Below are 15,359 nucleotides of genomic sequence, written 5' to 3'. Positions count from 1 at the left end.
TGGGTAGCGAATGAATAAATTAGTGGATATATTCGTCGGAAGACTCCAGACCTAACTCAACATCTTTTCGAGTGTCACTCATCCGCTCTGATAGCAGCGAGTCGAGAGGGTCGCAATGAATAAGTAATAGAAAGAAAAAATAGGTCGTATAATGCCCAATTGTATGCAAATGTAATCCAATCTTTTTAGATGAGGTGGTGATAACCGGCATCGAAAAGCCGGATGTTGCCACTATACCCAAGTGTATGATAATGCCGATGCAGTGAACGTATCGCCGTTTGTCCGCCCGTCTCCCCCTCGCCCATCCGTGAATATGCATTAGGTTATCGTCGAACAGAAATCGTCTCCTTCTTTTTCGTCACTAATCGTGAACTCCGCTATAAATCTCCACCTTCTCGAATCCTATCGTCCGTGCAAGGATAAGAACCGTTGGTCTCTAAAACCGATTCGACACAACGGAGCGATTAACTAAGGTCTCTGTACGACGGCTGAAATGTATCTAAGTCGGCGGATCAACCCTCGGGCATATTTCGGAACATTTCCGCGGCGGTATCGACGAGCCGAATACGTCGATACGTCAATGACCGTTAAATACCGACAGATATACCGCCAGCTCCAACAGCTGTTTTTCAATCCACGAAACGATACGACGTAGGTGGACGTTGATAGGTGGCCAGGTGGCCATTTGCGGCCATTTGCGGTCATTTCCTAGCAATAATTTAATTGATTTCGTTACGATACGTGCCACAGGCGCACCCTGCAGACACCGATAACAGCTCGCAATCTATTGACCGATCAATCGGCAGTCGCTGCGGGGTCAATTACCCCTGAGTAAACGGTTTGGTTGAACTGAATTTATTTTTTCCTTCCCTTTCCTCCTCTCTTTACCGAGATATCCGGTCCGGTTGACGCGCAGCTTGCAAGCTCTGAGATACGAAAATCTTCAGATCTGACCACTCGCGGTTTAGCGTTAAACTCTAAGGTGACGGCGTGTTGGTTTAACCCATGTCACAAGTCGATTACCCGCTTGACCGTGCCGCGTTGTAGCCTGGAACTCGATGAGCCGGATTTCGAACCGCGATAAGTATTGCGACACGGCGACACAGTGATTAGCGGCAAGACGAGTTCGGATTGTTTCATTGAAATGTAGTAAAGACAAATGTTATTTTAACGTCATCGGTTGGAACGAATACCGCGATACTGGAGATTTCGGAGAACGGAATACGTACCGTCCGTCCTACTTGTATTCACGTCATTCGTTAACGAGAAACTAATCGAACGCTTATCGCACTGCGTAATCTGCGGTGATGAGTAATCATTGTTCGATAGGGATCTTGAATAACAGTTTAAAAAAAAAATTGTCGCAAATACAAATAACAATTTACAATATTATACTCTCCGAGCTGGCCTCATCGATTCCTGCGATTTATCATATCAACGCTGAAGTAACAGGTGCAGATCGATGTTGTATCAATTTTACGAAGGAGCGCAGATATCAGTAAAAGAAGTGAAAAAACTTGACAGCCGATTTCCGGTACCAGAAAATGATAATAAAATGTTGCACCTACACATTTTGTGTTATTACACGTTAATCACAATCAAGTATATTTCAAGCCACACCGTTAATCTGATACACATGAGCTGCCGTTGATATAATTGTCAAAATAAGTGACTGCACATTTCTCGATCTTGCACGATAACGCCGAGCTGATCGGATAGGATTGAAAAACATTTTTGTTATTCATACATGTCAGCGCCATTACATTGCTCTGCGAAGCAGAATGCAGCTACTTCTTTAAATCTCGTAACCCTTACTGGATCAGCCTGAATCGTGATTTACGTATAACGAGCTTTGGTACACGGTTGTTTTTACAAACGAAAGATAAAAGCTCTTTCTTTCTTCAGTTTCCGACCCTCTCATTTGCACGAGTCCGATTAGCGCAACGAACGCTTGCGAGTTGCAGCGTGCTTTAAGCTCTACAGAAATATACACAAGTTGTACCTAGGAACGCGCGCAGCGGAACGCCAACATTATCGAACTGTGACTGGCCTTTACTGCCCCCTTATTTATGTGCTCAGCTTCTGCGCTACACGAGTATTTAATTTTCACGCGTATATTACATATGCGCGTAAAACATGTTCCAAGCGTGAGTTCTCTATAATATTTGCATAATCACGAGGATTGTACGGTTGTACAATTTTCTTGTCATTATATTTATTGTTTCTGACGATTAGAATTATGTTGGAAATTGCGTCTAGTCTCGCCGCCTAGACGGGTTAATTATTTCAAATAAACATGTATTATCTCTCGCGTGCATAGGTTAACATATATGTATATATATATATATATATATATATATATACGAAGGAATGAACAGCGCTTAAATTCAATCGATCAGTCTGATCGACCTTCAGCGATTGATTTATACGTTGAGACACACGCGGATACCTCGATCTATCGTCGAACGCACCCTCCGCTCATCTCGACTTGCGACAAGTGTTCTGTTATGCAAGCCCGCGATAAGTTTGTTATACGTGCGCTGATTTCCTGGGGGATCGTAACGAGACACCAAAGACAAATCGATCACCTTTCGGCATAGCGAGGATACACGGTATATACACGCATCTTACATATCCCATGCAAATGAGCCAACTAGCTGCACGCTTTCTCGGTATACCCCTCTTATCATCGTTTAATACTGCACGAGCTGATGTTCGAATCGATCGAAACCCGACTCCGCGAGGCCGGGTGAAAGGTCACACACATCTGAAGCAACGTAACAGATAAAGAGGCGAACACCCGGAGCGCTCCAGAGCGCTATGAGCGATCAGGATGATCCGTGGCATTAGTCAAAGTGCACAAGGGATGTGTTGTATACACTCAGGCAAGCTAGAGCAAAGCTCGTTCCGCTTTAGGAAGGGATGAGGGAGGAGAGCGGCGGAAAGGATGAAGAATGAATATTGCAATAGCCCGCCTATAAAAATGTTTTATAAGATGTGTATGTCAGATACTTGGGATAAAGTAGTAATTTCGTGTTCATCCCGCGCCAATTGCGAATAACCCTCGAGACTGGCGCGCATCGCTGCAGCAGTTCTCGCCGGGTTATCGCTAAGGTTGAAATCGTACGAGACAAAAATAAATATTATACGAGGGAGAAAAAGGGGAAAAATTCAACCCTGAAAGGGCCAACGTACGCAAACGAGCCAACGAGCCGACGAGATCACCTGCATCTCGAGATGAACCGATTACCTCTAGATCTTAAATCCTCCATCTATACACACTTTTCGCGAAAACTCCGCGGATCCTCGTTGCGTTCACGATGCGCGATATCTACTTGGCGAAAATAAACGTGAATATGGTAAAATTGCAATTGCTGAGGAAAAAAATAAAATTACATAAAGTGCTACTGCAGTCGAGAAGTTGAGCAGAGGGTCCAGTCTTTGGCCGGCATGCGGTGCTACGCATAAACCACCATTGTTATAATTGGAATCAGAAAGACGCGTATGTTGAAACGTGAATACGCCATTCTTGGGTAACTAGGAAAAACATTATGGCTCGATGCCAGAGAAAAACTCCAGGTTTGCGCGCTGTTATTCAAATGGCACAAATGGCAATTTTATCGTGCGGTGAATCACCAAATTTCTTTTCTGCAGTTTTTCTTTTTCCTTCTTTCTTTCACCCGCAATGATTTCTTTACGTCGTTTTTTACTCTTCACCTTCCGCATCGTCTCCTCTCCCTTTATTCCCTTCGTTGTTCAAGGCGGTTTGTAAAAACTTGAAACATTCCCGTTACGCCGGAGCAAATACGTGGAAGAGATATCTATCGATACGCGTATCATATATACCATAATACGACTATAATACGAGAAATAATCTTTCCCCGAGTTATTCGTACTCTTCTCGATGTATGTATAGACTATTTCTATCCACCCATATTGCCTGTCTATGTATGGTACATACGCGTAGACACGTATCCACGCCATTCTACATCAGCGACTCTTTGAAATCCGGTGCACCGTCTTCGAATGCAGGGGGGCGAAGAGAAAAAAAATAAACTGAGAATTTTCCGAAACCCGCACGTGCCCGATACGTGCTCGCAGCATCGCAAGCCAACGAGACAAAGAGGCGGATCAACGTCGTGGAACATTCCGCGAACTCTGACCCCGCCGCTTACCGAGAAAAACAATCATCTCGAGGCTTGCTTTGCATCCGAGAAAACCGCACACGCGTTGCTGGTATCAAGCGCGCGAAATTATACATCGGTAATTATTGTCTTGCCGCGCATCACGCTGCTCGAGAGCCGAATGGCACGGTGCAGCCGTTCTGCAACTATGAAAAATGTTGATATCATGATATTTCAACGTCTGTCTTTTTCACCCATTTATATTCCGTCGTCCTTCACCCGCTTCGTCGTCGTCTCGGAGCTCATCGCTATTAAAGTGAAGAAAATTTTGCTCCGCGGTGAATCGTCCGGCAGCACGTCTACCGACATTGTGCGCGGTTCATAAAATAAGTGGAAATATATACATATCCGTGATACACACAGCTCATGTCCGGATCTTTCTCTCTCTCTCTCTCTCTCTCTTTCTCTCTCTCTCTCTCTCTTCGTCTCCGTGTGAAAATCTCCTCTGCCCTCGAGATTTCTTGCCCGTGCTCTTTTCGCTCTGAGTCTCTTTGGCCATTTGCCGCCATTTGCTCGTCGCCTCCTCTAAGAGACATTAATCCGATTTGCCGCTAGGTTCAAGTCTCGCGATGCGCCGGCTCGATAACGACCCTGTATTACGAAGCTTTGCGCCGCGCGCCTGCAATTACGCGGGTGGTTTCACGTCAAGCTGGTTAAGCACGCCCCTCCCGCCCTTGTCCTTGCCTCACCTGCCACTCGGCGAGGATTCGGATCCAAGGATGCGGAATCGAACGTCTTCGTCCCCCGCCCGTTTTTATCCCAATTCCGAAGAGGTATAACGGGGTTACGGTGCGCGACTCCCGACGCCGCGGCACAACCGACTCTACGAATTCTCAAAGCCGTCCCTTTTCATCCGTTTATTAACCAGATCAATCCTGTTATTCCGCCCTTCTTGTACCCCGTGTGATTTATTCCTCGAAAGCACTTATTCTTCTTCATCCCTCACCCTTCCCCCTTCTTTCTTTATCCTCGAGCCTTCCTTGGTCTGATACTCAGGGCTGAATGCAGGTTCGACGACTGATTTCTGCTTATAGAAATTTCGCCATCGAAATATGTATCGTCAAATCTGAACTCTACGTCCGTTGACAAAATTATTGGCCCACAAGTTTCTGGACCCTGTTACCAAAAGCGTTATCCTTATGACCCGATCATGCATCGCGGCAAAGACAATTCCGTTAGCTTTTTGAGAAGGGCATAAATCCTAGCGTACAAAAAACCAAGATTTTTTTTCCGCTTGTGGTTAAATTGAGCACTTTTTTCATTCAAATACAAACTAGCGAGCCTTTATCAACGGAATCTCGTCCGTATAACGCATGCGATATGCGGAAGCGGAGAAAAAGAAATTGAATATATATTCGACGTTTATTACCGTGAAAAGTGCATGAGTTACGCAGGAAGATATAACGCGAGGTACGTTGTTTAGGCTGGGCAAAGGAAAGGTAGAGGCACGTTTGCGTCGAACTGTATTATGCGTTATAAGTATTCGGTACTAGTGAGCATGTATCACAGGAACGTCTGTAGCCTGCAAAACGGCGCCAGAACTCTGGCTAAAATTCAAATAGCCAATATCGAGGTAGCCGTGCCGCCCCCGCCTCGGTGGCAACGCCGGTTGAAATGTTCGCAAAAATTTGCGTTGCAGAAGCATAAAGTTAGTCTATGTGACGCGGAGCTGTTATGTATATATGCGCACATATATATGTATACATATACTTGTATGTACGGAGAATCACGAGAATATATACACGTATGTACGTATATACGTATGTACGCGTAAGAACAGGCTCGCGAAACAGGAAAAAAGGAGACGAAAAAGGTAGAAGTAGTGAAATTGCAGTGTATGCTGCATTTTGCCCGAGCAATAGCTCAACCGCAGGGTTATGCCCGTTGCAGGTGACAAAGGTCGGGCAAACTTCAACTCCAACTTTGACTTAAGCTTCAACTTCGTACTTGCATACACTTCTGCATTTTAGTTTCCTCGGTTTCTTTGCCTCCAGCTCGAGTCAGACTAGAAGAACCCGCGGAACGATACATTTCTCATATTTCAAACTTCCCAAGCCGGCTACTATACCGCCTTTCCTTGTCCCGAAAACTATATTGTTAAATAATATATACCTATATACATTTATACATGTATAGAGAGGGGGAACGTTCAGAAATGCAAACCAGATCGCTGCAGACCCCACTATATTATACTCGGTTATACACAACTCATCCCGATCCTTTCAATATACCGTTCAATGGATTTATTTATTACATACTTCGCAAAGAATACGGATTTTCACTGCAGATGAGATTCGCTTACACCTATAGGTACATGTAAAGTAGATGGATGCAAACTATCGATTGGATTGCACATTCTCCGGTGCTAAGATCTGCACGTCAAAATCATCATGAATTTCGAAATAAATAATTACCAGGAGCGGCAACCGTCTGTGTTGGCAAACCTCGTACTGCATGGACTAGAGTAATCTGAACAGAATGATTCCACGATAAAAAAAAAAGGTGCGAAGAACCGGCGTTGGGAAAAAAAGGTCCGACGTAGAAAATCGACTCTAGCCCGTTCTCGTTTGTCAGCTCTATAAAAGAATCCAGTAGTTGTACAGATAGACACACGAATCGTGTTTCACGCCCAGCCAACCATACCGGGAACAACACGCGAATCATTCTGAACGTAAAGCAGGTTTTGTACCCTCCACCGAGGGCGAGAAATTAGCGGAGGTTTTTTTCCTCCCTGAGACTTTACGTACCTTCAGGCCGCACAATCCGCAACCGCTCTGGTCGCTGGAATGTTAATCTGGAAGCCGGAGGAAACCAAGCTGGCAGGCAGACCTCGCTGGTGCGCTGCTCGGTGCCAGTACCTTGCAATCGGTCATCGATGAAACTCCCGGATTACTTCCTTTTTCCCAGTAATCGTGTCTCAAGTCCTGACATCTGTAGATTTGCCTGATCGCTGCAACAATTCAAAGCAAAGATTCGAAGGAATCAGCCACAATTGTCGTTTTTGGGGGGAATTTTTCTTTTAGATATGGTTATAGCCTGTATACTTGTTTTCACGGTATACCAATGGCATGACAAATTTATGGTAACGTGCTTGCATGTTCACTCGTCCTCATTCCACAATCTCTAACCTGAGTTACGACGATTGCGTTGAAAAAAAAAGAAATTGTAAAAAAAATCAAAAAAAAAAAAAGAAATCGACGTACTCGTGAATCATTGAAGATAACGCGAAACGTGTTTATTCAAATTCGCAATATCGCGTCGTTATTTATTATCCCTTTTTTTTTTTTATTTACCTTTGCCTCGTCGCCTCGAGAAAAGACCACGTAAACGTTCACCCGCTAAGGTACGAATAGATACTTACTTATACTTAACACACGTGTCAGAAAACAAATGGCGGTGATAAATCGCGACGTGTGACAAGTGGCGCACGTAATAAGCAGCCGAAGGCATCGGTCTAGGACTCTAGGCCAAGAGTCACGAGCTCCCAGGTACACGACGAGGCGAGACGACGATTACGTTATGTAAAGAGGTCGTCGTGTCGTCGCTCATCGCCACCATCCTCGAAACTCCTAGTTACTTCGCACGGTCTCGAGCCTACTTGAACCTTGTTCCAATATATTCGTACCGCAAACGCGAAATTTCAGAAAAAAGCCTATTCTCAAACCTTGAAGTTCGATTCCCGAAGAAAAATCGAGACCAAGTCTCTACCGGTAAGTTGCAAGAAATCGAGCTACGGCGGAGCGACAGTCGAAACGGGAACTTTGGCTTTAGATTTTCTCGATAAAATTACGCTCCGCGTGTACGCGCGTTGGATATACGCGATGATGAGCAATCCCCACACCAAGGGTAGAAATTACAAGCAGAAGTCTGGCGACTAATCGGTCTGCACGAGATATTCGATATCCCGAACGGAGATATTCGTAATCCTGAACTGAGAGAAACGCGTGCGCTCGCAACAAGGATGTCTACCTGCTTACAGGAAGGCGAAAGCTCGTCGTTGTAATAATAGCCCTGTACGCGTGCTTAGATAGAGCAAGAGAGTCAGAATCTACGTATGTAAGTCTATTAGCCAGCACGGGGTATACAAGTAACTCGATATATTGCGGCAATAAAATGAAATTAATTCATCCATTCTATCCAGGAACCACACGTTGTAATCTCTCGTACATACGTATCTAGGCGAGCCATGCAAAACAGGTGAGGTGACAAAGGGACCGTTAGATTTCTACGGCCGATGTGTAACTACTGCGGGGAAAACTGGATTAGACTCTATACCCATTCCTTGCGGCTATGATTATAGGATCGGATCTGCACGCGCGTAGGTACCCGGTCCTCCCCGTTCCCCGTTCCCCTTGCCTTTCCCATCCCGCCGACACCTCGTCATAGTGCGAAATTGGCCTCGTTTTCGTTCCGATCTAACCGATTCGCGGTGGGAACCACTTGCCGTTTTTCAACTCGCTCTTCGCCACTTAAGTTTCACGCTAAAAAGTCGCAATCGTTATATGCATCATCTAGTTGGTGTATACATGTATCTTGAATACAGCCTCTTCGCCCATTTCTATACTTTTTATTTTTATCCTTAGTTTTTTTTGTCAACGAAATTTAAACGACCCTGAAAAGTTTGTTCACCGTACCGTGTGAAAACGACTGGACCACTTATATCCAGTTAATTATAGGTTCAGGTGGTGTCGTCTATACGTAAAACGCCGGATCATTTCGTCTCGTTCAACGACTGGCCGTTGCTGTTCCTTTGTCCTATGGTCGAGTCTGCGGTAGTTACGTAACTTTACGTTTTTCCCTTTTTGTTTTTACGTTTCAACTGCTTATCTCGCGACATTAATTTACCGCGGGTTAAGCACCGCGTATTTGACGCGAACACGAGACCTAATGGCAGGTCTTACACCACGTGGTGTTACGTGGATTCCAGTGTCGCTCGATCCAATTTTCATGAATTTCTCTCCAGTCTTAGTTGGCACCAAGAACTCCGACAGTTCAAGTCTCTGTACCTTCTTTTGCAAGAGTAATTTTCATATCGCAGACAACGTCAGAACTGTTATAATATACACAAGTGCAGAAGCGAAACGAGGCAACGTTAGAAGAGTGTCAAATACTTTTCAACTCTGTAGCGAATCTTCATTGTAACCGCATAAAATTCTCATGCTCAAGATATACCCTACCCACTTTCGAATATTGCGTGTAATTGAAATAATCAGCGATAGAAAGTTTGAGAAGTTATAAGGTGTATTTTAGGTCATAGCTAAACCTCGTACATACAATGTACATACAAACGGTTGTTGTACGAATCATCAGCAGTTTCTGTTATTCAATAAAATTAGCAGGCATTCGGTGACAAATTCTTTTATCAAATCCACCTGATATGAAAATTTAGATATCTGTTATTTCGCCTACACGGTATCTAACAACTACACAAAGAATCGACTACAGCATACGCACGTGTCCTGAGTTTCGCACGACTTCATGTACGAATGATGCACGAGGTCTCGTCAAAGTACTCGTAGCCAACGGGTGTATAACGAAATCACGTTGTTGGAAAATTATCGCCGAGCGACAAGATATGTCCTCTTAAATAAATGTAAAAAACTAAGATTAAGATTAAATAAAATTAAAAAAATTCATTTAAATACAGAAAGAAAATATATTCCGCTCTAGGCGAGTATGCACGATACAGCTACGCGGTAAACGTACACGTATACATGCAGAATTCGCGGTTTAGCGTACGTTGCCCGTGTCGGAATATCAGCAGGAGCTTAACAAAACCAGTTTCTTTTGTCCGAAATCGAGCGGCCTCCGACGTGGCCGACCTCGTTAGATCCGTGTTTCCCTAAAATCTCCAAACTTGCGTAACATTTTACAATATTATTTCGCGGCAAAAGTAGCGAGATTGTTTGGACCGTGGCCGTATGGCGTGATTATATATTGTTCAAATAAATTGCAGGCATACGCGTTAAACGCGTACCGTGTATGACCGACGTCGAGGTGAAATCCCGTCGAATACTGACCCTGGCTATAAGATGACGAACAATAATCTCATCGTACGTCGCTCGGTAATCAAGTACGTATCTACGTATACTATAATATTGTATAACGAGGAGCTGCGAGTAATGCGCGTATCCTAAACACAGGTTTATCAAACTACAATGGTACAAATAGACATCGATCGCGAATGTCGCGTCGCTCGGGTCGAGAGAGAGAGAGAGAAAGAGAGAGAGAGAGAGAGAGGAGAGCGTGACTCGACCCGAACTCTCTCGCGGACGACATCGTAACATTGCGCAACTTTGCGAAACCGTTTGTTGCTTGCCACTCGTATCGGCTGTCTTGCTACTAGCGGCAACTACGGTCGGTCTATAAGCCTCGTTAGGTATACACGTACTACATAATGTGCAGACGATGTACGAAACGTCGGACATTCCCGTCTTATTATCAGAGATGATTGCTTCGACCTTGGTGGAAAAGTTCTCCGATTCTCTCCTCTCCTCCTCCTCCGCCGTCCATCCGCCCTACCAATAGCGAATGAAATTAAACGATCTATATTCAACTAGATAGGCGCCGCCGCGTGCGCGCGACGTTGAATCAAAACGCAATCGCGTGGCGCCTGACACTCATTAATCACTAATCGTTTCCCGCCGCATAAATCTTACACCGAACTATAGAAAATCTTCGTATTCAATAATCACCCTGGCATGGCTATTATAAACTACCGTCAAATGAAAATGCGTTGAGAAAATTCCGTCAGGTAATACGATTCTTAAAATTATATCCTGCATACTCGTATACGTATGCCTTTTAACTACTTTATCCGGTTTACCGAACTTTTGATGCGCACACTGCTTTAACCTTCTTGCATGGCGTACCTAAGTATTGCAATAAAAATTGTTACGACTACTTTGTAAGCGTACGGGTAAGGAAACCGGTTTGAAACTTTTATACGAAAACATATGCAGCGTGAATCGTAAATTTCGGTAATAAATGATGTACCTACACTTGGTCGAATATGTCAGTCGGAAACCTTTGACGACGCGTGGAATTCTCGTCCCTCCCAGATTCATTCGTGGGATGTTATACGCTATCGTAACGATTTGCTAATTTTTATCGCACGGTGTTCCACGTTGCTTTTATGCAATAAACCGCGTCACGTGAACGTACATACTTGTAAATATACGCACAAGTATAACATGATATATGTGACCCTATGCGTGAAACGTTAACAGCGTGAGTCGCGTTATTATACGTATACCTACGTAGTGCCTACGTCAATCACCGTATGTACAGAAGTTACAATCAGTATTTTCTGCAAGTTAACGAATACCGCGTCTGGAATTTTCCATCCCTCCCGGATGTCCCGATTTTTACAAAATAAACAGACTAATCGCAAATAGCGTTGCAATTTATCGATTGGCTTTTTCTTTCTTCGCTTTATTCTTCCTTCTCGTTTCTTACTTTTTGCAAACGCATACGAGGTAACATTGGCATTGATGCGAACTAGCGAATAGAGAGAAAAAAAATCGACGAAAAACATATCGCATACCGTATGACAAAATGGAATTGAGGAAAAAGGAAGAAAAAAGTAAAACTATCGTAGAAATCTGCGATATTTGGCAAAATTCAAGGATTCGAGGGAGAAAAGAACAGCCGTCAAGGTATGACAATGATAATGCGTATACCCGCCAACCTTATACCTCGGTAGTGGGGCATGTCTAACACGAAGTAGGTATACGTATACGTTATACAGGATATATGTATCGTAAAACCGACCGTGTGGGTGCAAGTATGTATCACGCGGTGCAGGTAAGTAAAACGTGGATACCTACGTAAATGTAAGGGTCATACGTACGTACATATATAGACTTACGTGATTGCGAATCGGCAAGTAAGCCATGGAAGTAGGCCAGTTACTGGCAGCCCGTCCAGATACAACGCAATAACTCACCAACAACTTTCGACACAGGGACAATTTACGCCGAGCAACAACCACCTCTTTGCTTTGTTCTATAACCATGACTTATTGTTAGTATAAACTTTACCTGTACCTATACAAACGCGAGATTGTATGCACGCGGTGGTAACTAGCGAGAGTACGAAACCTCCGTCGATAACGTTACTCCAACCTATTTATGTACAGCCATTTGGAATTCATTTATTTTCAAATCTCTGTAACAACCAGTTTCGCAAATAAATCGAATAAGAGATTAGCAAATAAACAACAGTCGGCAGATGTTCGGTGTAGCGAACAATAATTGGATAACAACCGTATAGTTGTCCTCTCTAATTTTATAACCGTGGATACATACAAACTACACGCGGTATATCATTATATATGTAGTATACTTTCACCCAAAGTTCACGTAAGAGAAATCTAGAAAAAAAAACAAAAAACGAACCGAACCAAGATCCTGGATGTTTCGGATGAAACGAAAAATCCGACGATTGCAATATGACGTTAAAATACATTTCCGCCGTTGGGTGAATCAAATTTCGCTTTCCACCCTTTGGGAAAAAAAAACACGTATTTCGCACAAACATGGAAAATCCTGCATCTCGCACCTCTCGGTTCGAATCTCTCGCTACACGTACGGCGTCGAAGTAGGCACCCAAGCTTATGTAATAGTACAGTCTGCAATATGTATACGTATATATACACGAGAGTATTGCGCCGCGACCTAGTTGTCTAGGCCACTGTGCCTGTACACACACGTATGGTACACTCGAGTCACACGCGTGCAGATGTACCGACTTCTCGTCACTTCTAAACGCGTATTACACATGCATACGAGGTGGATATAGACGGCACAGAGGATGCAGCAGGCAATGTTTTGGTATACCTGCCGCGAAATTCCCCTTTACACGTAATACGCGACGACGCACTTACACCCCCCCCCCCCCCCCCCCCTCCCCACCTCTTACCTACTTACGTCTTCACAGTTTGCACCTTATGTATTGTATGGTACATACATGACACCATCTTCAGCGCAAATAGGTACGCAAAGTGGCTGCATAGGGATATCAAGGCAATGAGTGTACGAACAAACAACACGCGCAAACGCGAGAGAGAGAGAGAGAGAGAAGGAAGGAGACAAATACCTCTGCGTGTGCGCGCATGTGTGTGTATACGTTACAAGAGTGTGTAAAATGAGGGCACACTGGGTGATTACAATAATAAAAATAATAGTTGGAATGAAATTTCTCCCGAGTGTAGTATGTAACGCTGTACGTCGACATCAAGATCGCGTCGGTATAGCTTTGGAGGAGAAATTATCGGAGCCGACAAACAAATGAGAAGCAAGAAAAAAAAAAAAAAAACAAAAAAATAAACGAAAATATCAATCAAGCTCGAGGATAGGTAGACACGCGTACCTATATGTATGCGTTCCTGCGTACTTACGTTACATTTATAGATTATACAAACTACGTACGTACTTGCGCACGTGGCTACGAAGGTAAACGCGGATCTCTCATACATTTACACGTAGTAACTACGCGTTGCTTTGGTCCATGTCAAGGCCTCGTACAGTCGGTATACGCATAAGTATGGGTATAAGTACACCTACTTTTATCGTAGACGCCATATGAGTAGCGAGGTGATCCTATTTTGGCATCGCTATATCTGTGTATTTTGCTGCAAGTAATATCGTATAACACCTTGAATTTCGACGCTCCTTGAGGAATCAAAGGACATGTCGGCGAGAGGCTTGCAGATTTATATACCTGCAGGTTTTGACCTTGCCTTTCAACGTCCGGATGATGTGCCATTTTACGTGGACCAAAACGATTTTACAAGTTTCAACCCGACATCGTCTCACGCGTGATTTTTACACTTTGCTCTCGCTTTCGTCGCGGATTATCGATGATACACGATTTTATGTTTTATTCCATTACATATTCACGGGACACGATTCCGTCGCATGCGGCGTGATGTAGTCAAGTAAATTACGGGAGCCCGGTTATTTATAGGATTCATATGCTTATTTACATTCGGCGTATCAAAAAGTCCTTGTACAGTACACAGATGCGCGAAATAACACCGCGCGAAATGTAGGTTAACGGTTAACCCCCTTCTCTCTAGCCGCGACCTATGCGGTCCGACACGAAAGGAGAAAAAAAATAAAAATATGAAAGGAAAACAGATAGAAACAAAACGAAAGCCTAGAAGTAGAAGGAATGAAAAATGTGCGACGCAGCGATCGCTTTTCGATAGCTGCAAATTTCAAACAAGTTTCTCCCTCTGCAAATAGATATTTATTTATAATAATGACAAATCCGACCCCTTTGCTTTCCAGCGTTGAAAAATAATTGTTGTCGTTACTTACTTACACAGCAGATTTTCATGTACCACATGTATGTACACATTGTGGGTAATGTATAACGTAAGTATGTCTTACGAATAAAAATGAATCGAAAGTAACGGTTACGAAGCATAATAAAGACTCGTACGGTGAATTCGAGAAACCGAAAAAATTGTGTCTCCGTTAGTCAGCAGCGATAATACATACATATATATATATATATATGTGCATATGTGTACATACACGAAAATTGATGAAGTAGGCGACACACTGGATAAGTATAATGTACAAATGTACAATACAATGATAAATCCTGGGAATACAAGATAAAGGTCAGGTGACTGTGTATATATACAGGTATACCACACGTAAATTCCGCGAAACTCTTCGAATATAACAGTATTATTGTAAACATCAATTAAATACAGTTACAGAGTTGAACCGCGCCGGATTCCGGAGAATCCAGAACGCCGCGTCGCGGCTGTAATACCTGATTGTGAGACGGCAAAACGGTTTATGTGCGAATGCCCGAGCCCGTCGCACTCTTTCTAGCTAGGCGACCTCCGCATTTCCGCCGCTGCACCGACCGACTTGAGCACAGCGAAAAAGAGATAACTGTATTATACATACCAGTACATGGGCATTTAAACACACACAATAAAGGCAACGCGACAGAGGGATTGATGTAAACCGTACGAGACACTGCACGAGTCACTCCGATATGAAGGGGTTGATCAGAATCTTCCCATAAATTGTACACCATGTATTTTATACATGCATCGTGTATTACATGTAGTAATTAATACGCGTATACATGCCTACATGCATCGTACACGCGCGAAACAAAGCGTTGTTGCTGTATTTCTTTATTTTT

General features: G+C 43.6%; 1 protein-coding gene and 1 long non-coding RNA gene across 2 annotated transcripts in view; one reads left to right on the top strand and one right to left on the bottom strand.

The window, feature by feature from the left end:
* Positions 1–7,128, bottom strand: part of LOC124184670 — a 61,833-nt gene extending 54,705 nt beyond the window's left edge. Inside the window, exon 1 of the long non-coding RNA XR_006871234.1 lies at positions 6,932–7,128. This is a non-coding gene — a long non-coding RNA (uncharacterized LOC124184670). The remainder of the gene's footprint in view (positions 1–6,931) is intronic.
* The window catches only part of LOC124184663 (3-phosphoinositide-dependent protein kinase 1), a 335,224-nt gene that overhangs the window by 246,879 nt on the left and 72,986 nt on the right, over positions 1–15,359 (top strand). The gene's annotated exons all lie outside the window — the stretch shown is intronic.

Source organism: Neodiprion fabricii, chromosome 6, assembly GCF_021155785.1.
Source record: "Neodiprion fabricii isolate iyNeoFabr1 chromosome 6, iyNeoFabr1.1, whole genome shotgun sequence".
NCBI classification, from domain to species: Eukaryota; Metazoa; Arthropoda; class Insecta; order Hymenoptera; family Diprionidae; genus Neodiprion; species Neodiprion fabricii.
The sequence above is the reverse complement of the archived record's forward strand: the minus strand, read 5'-3'. Positions and strand labels throughout refer to the sequence as shown.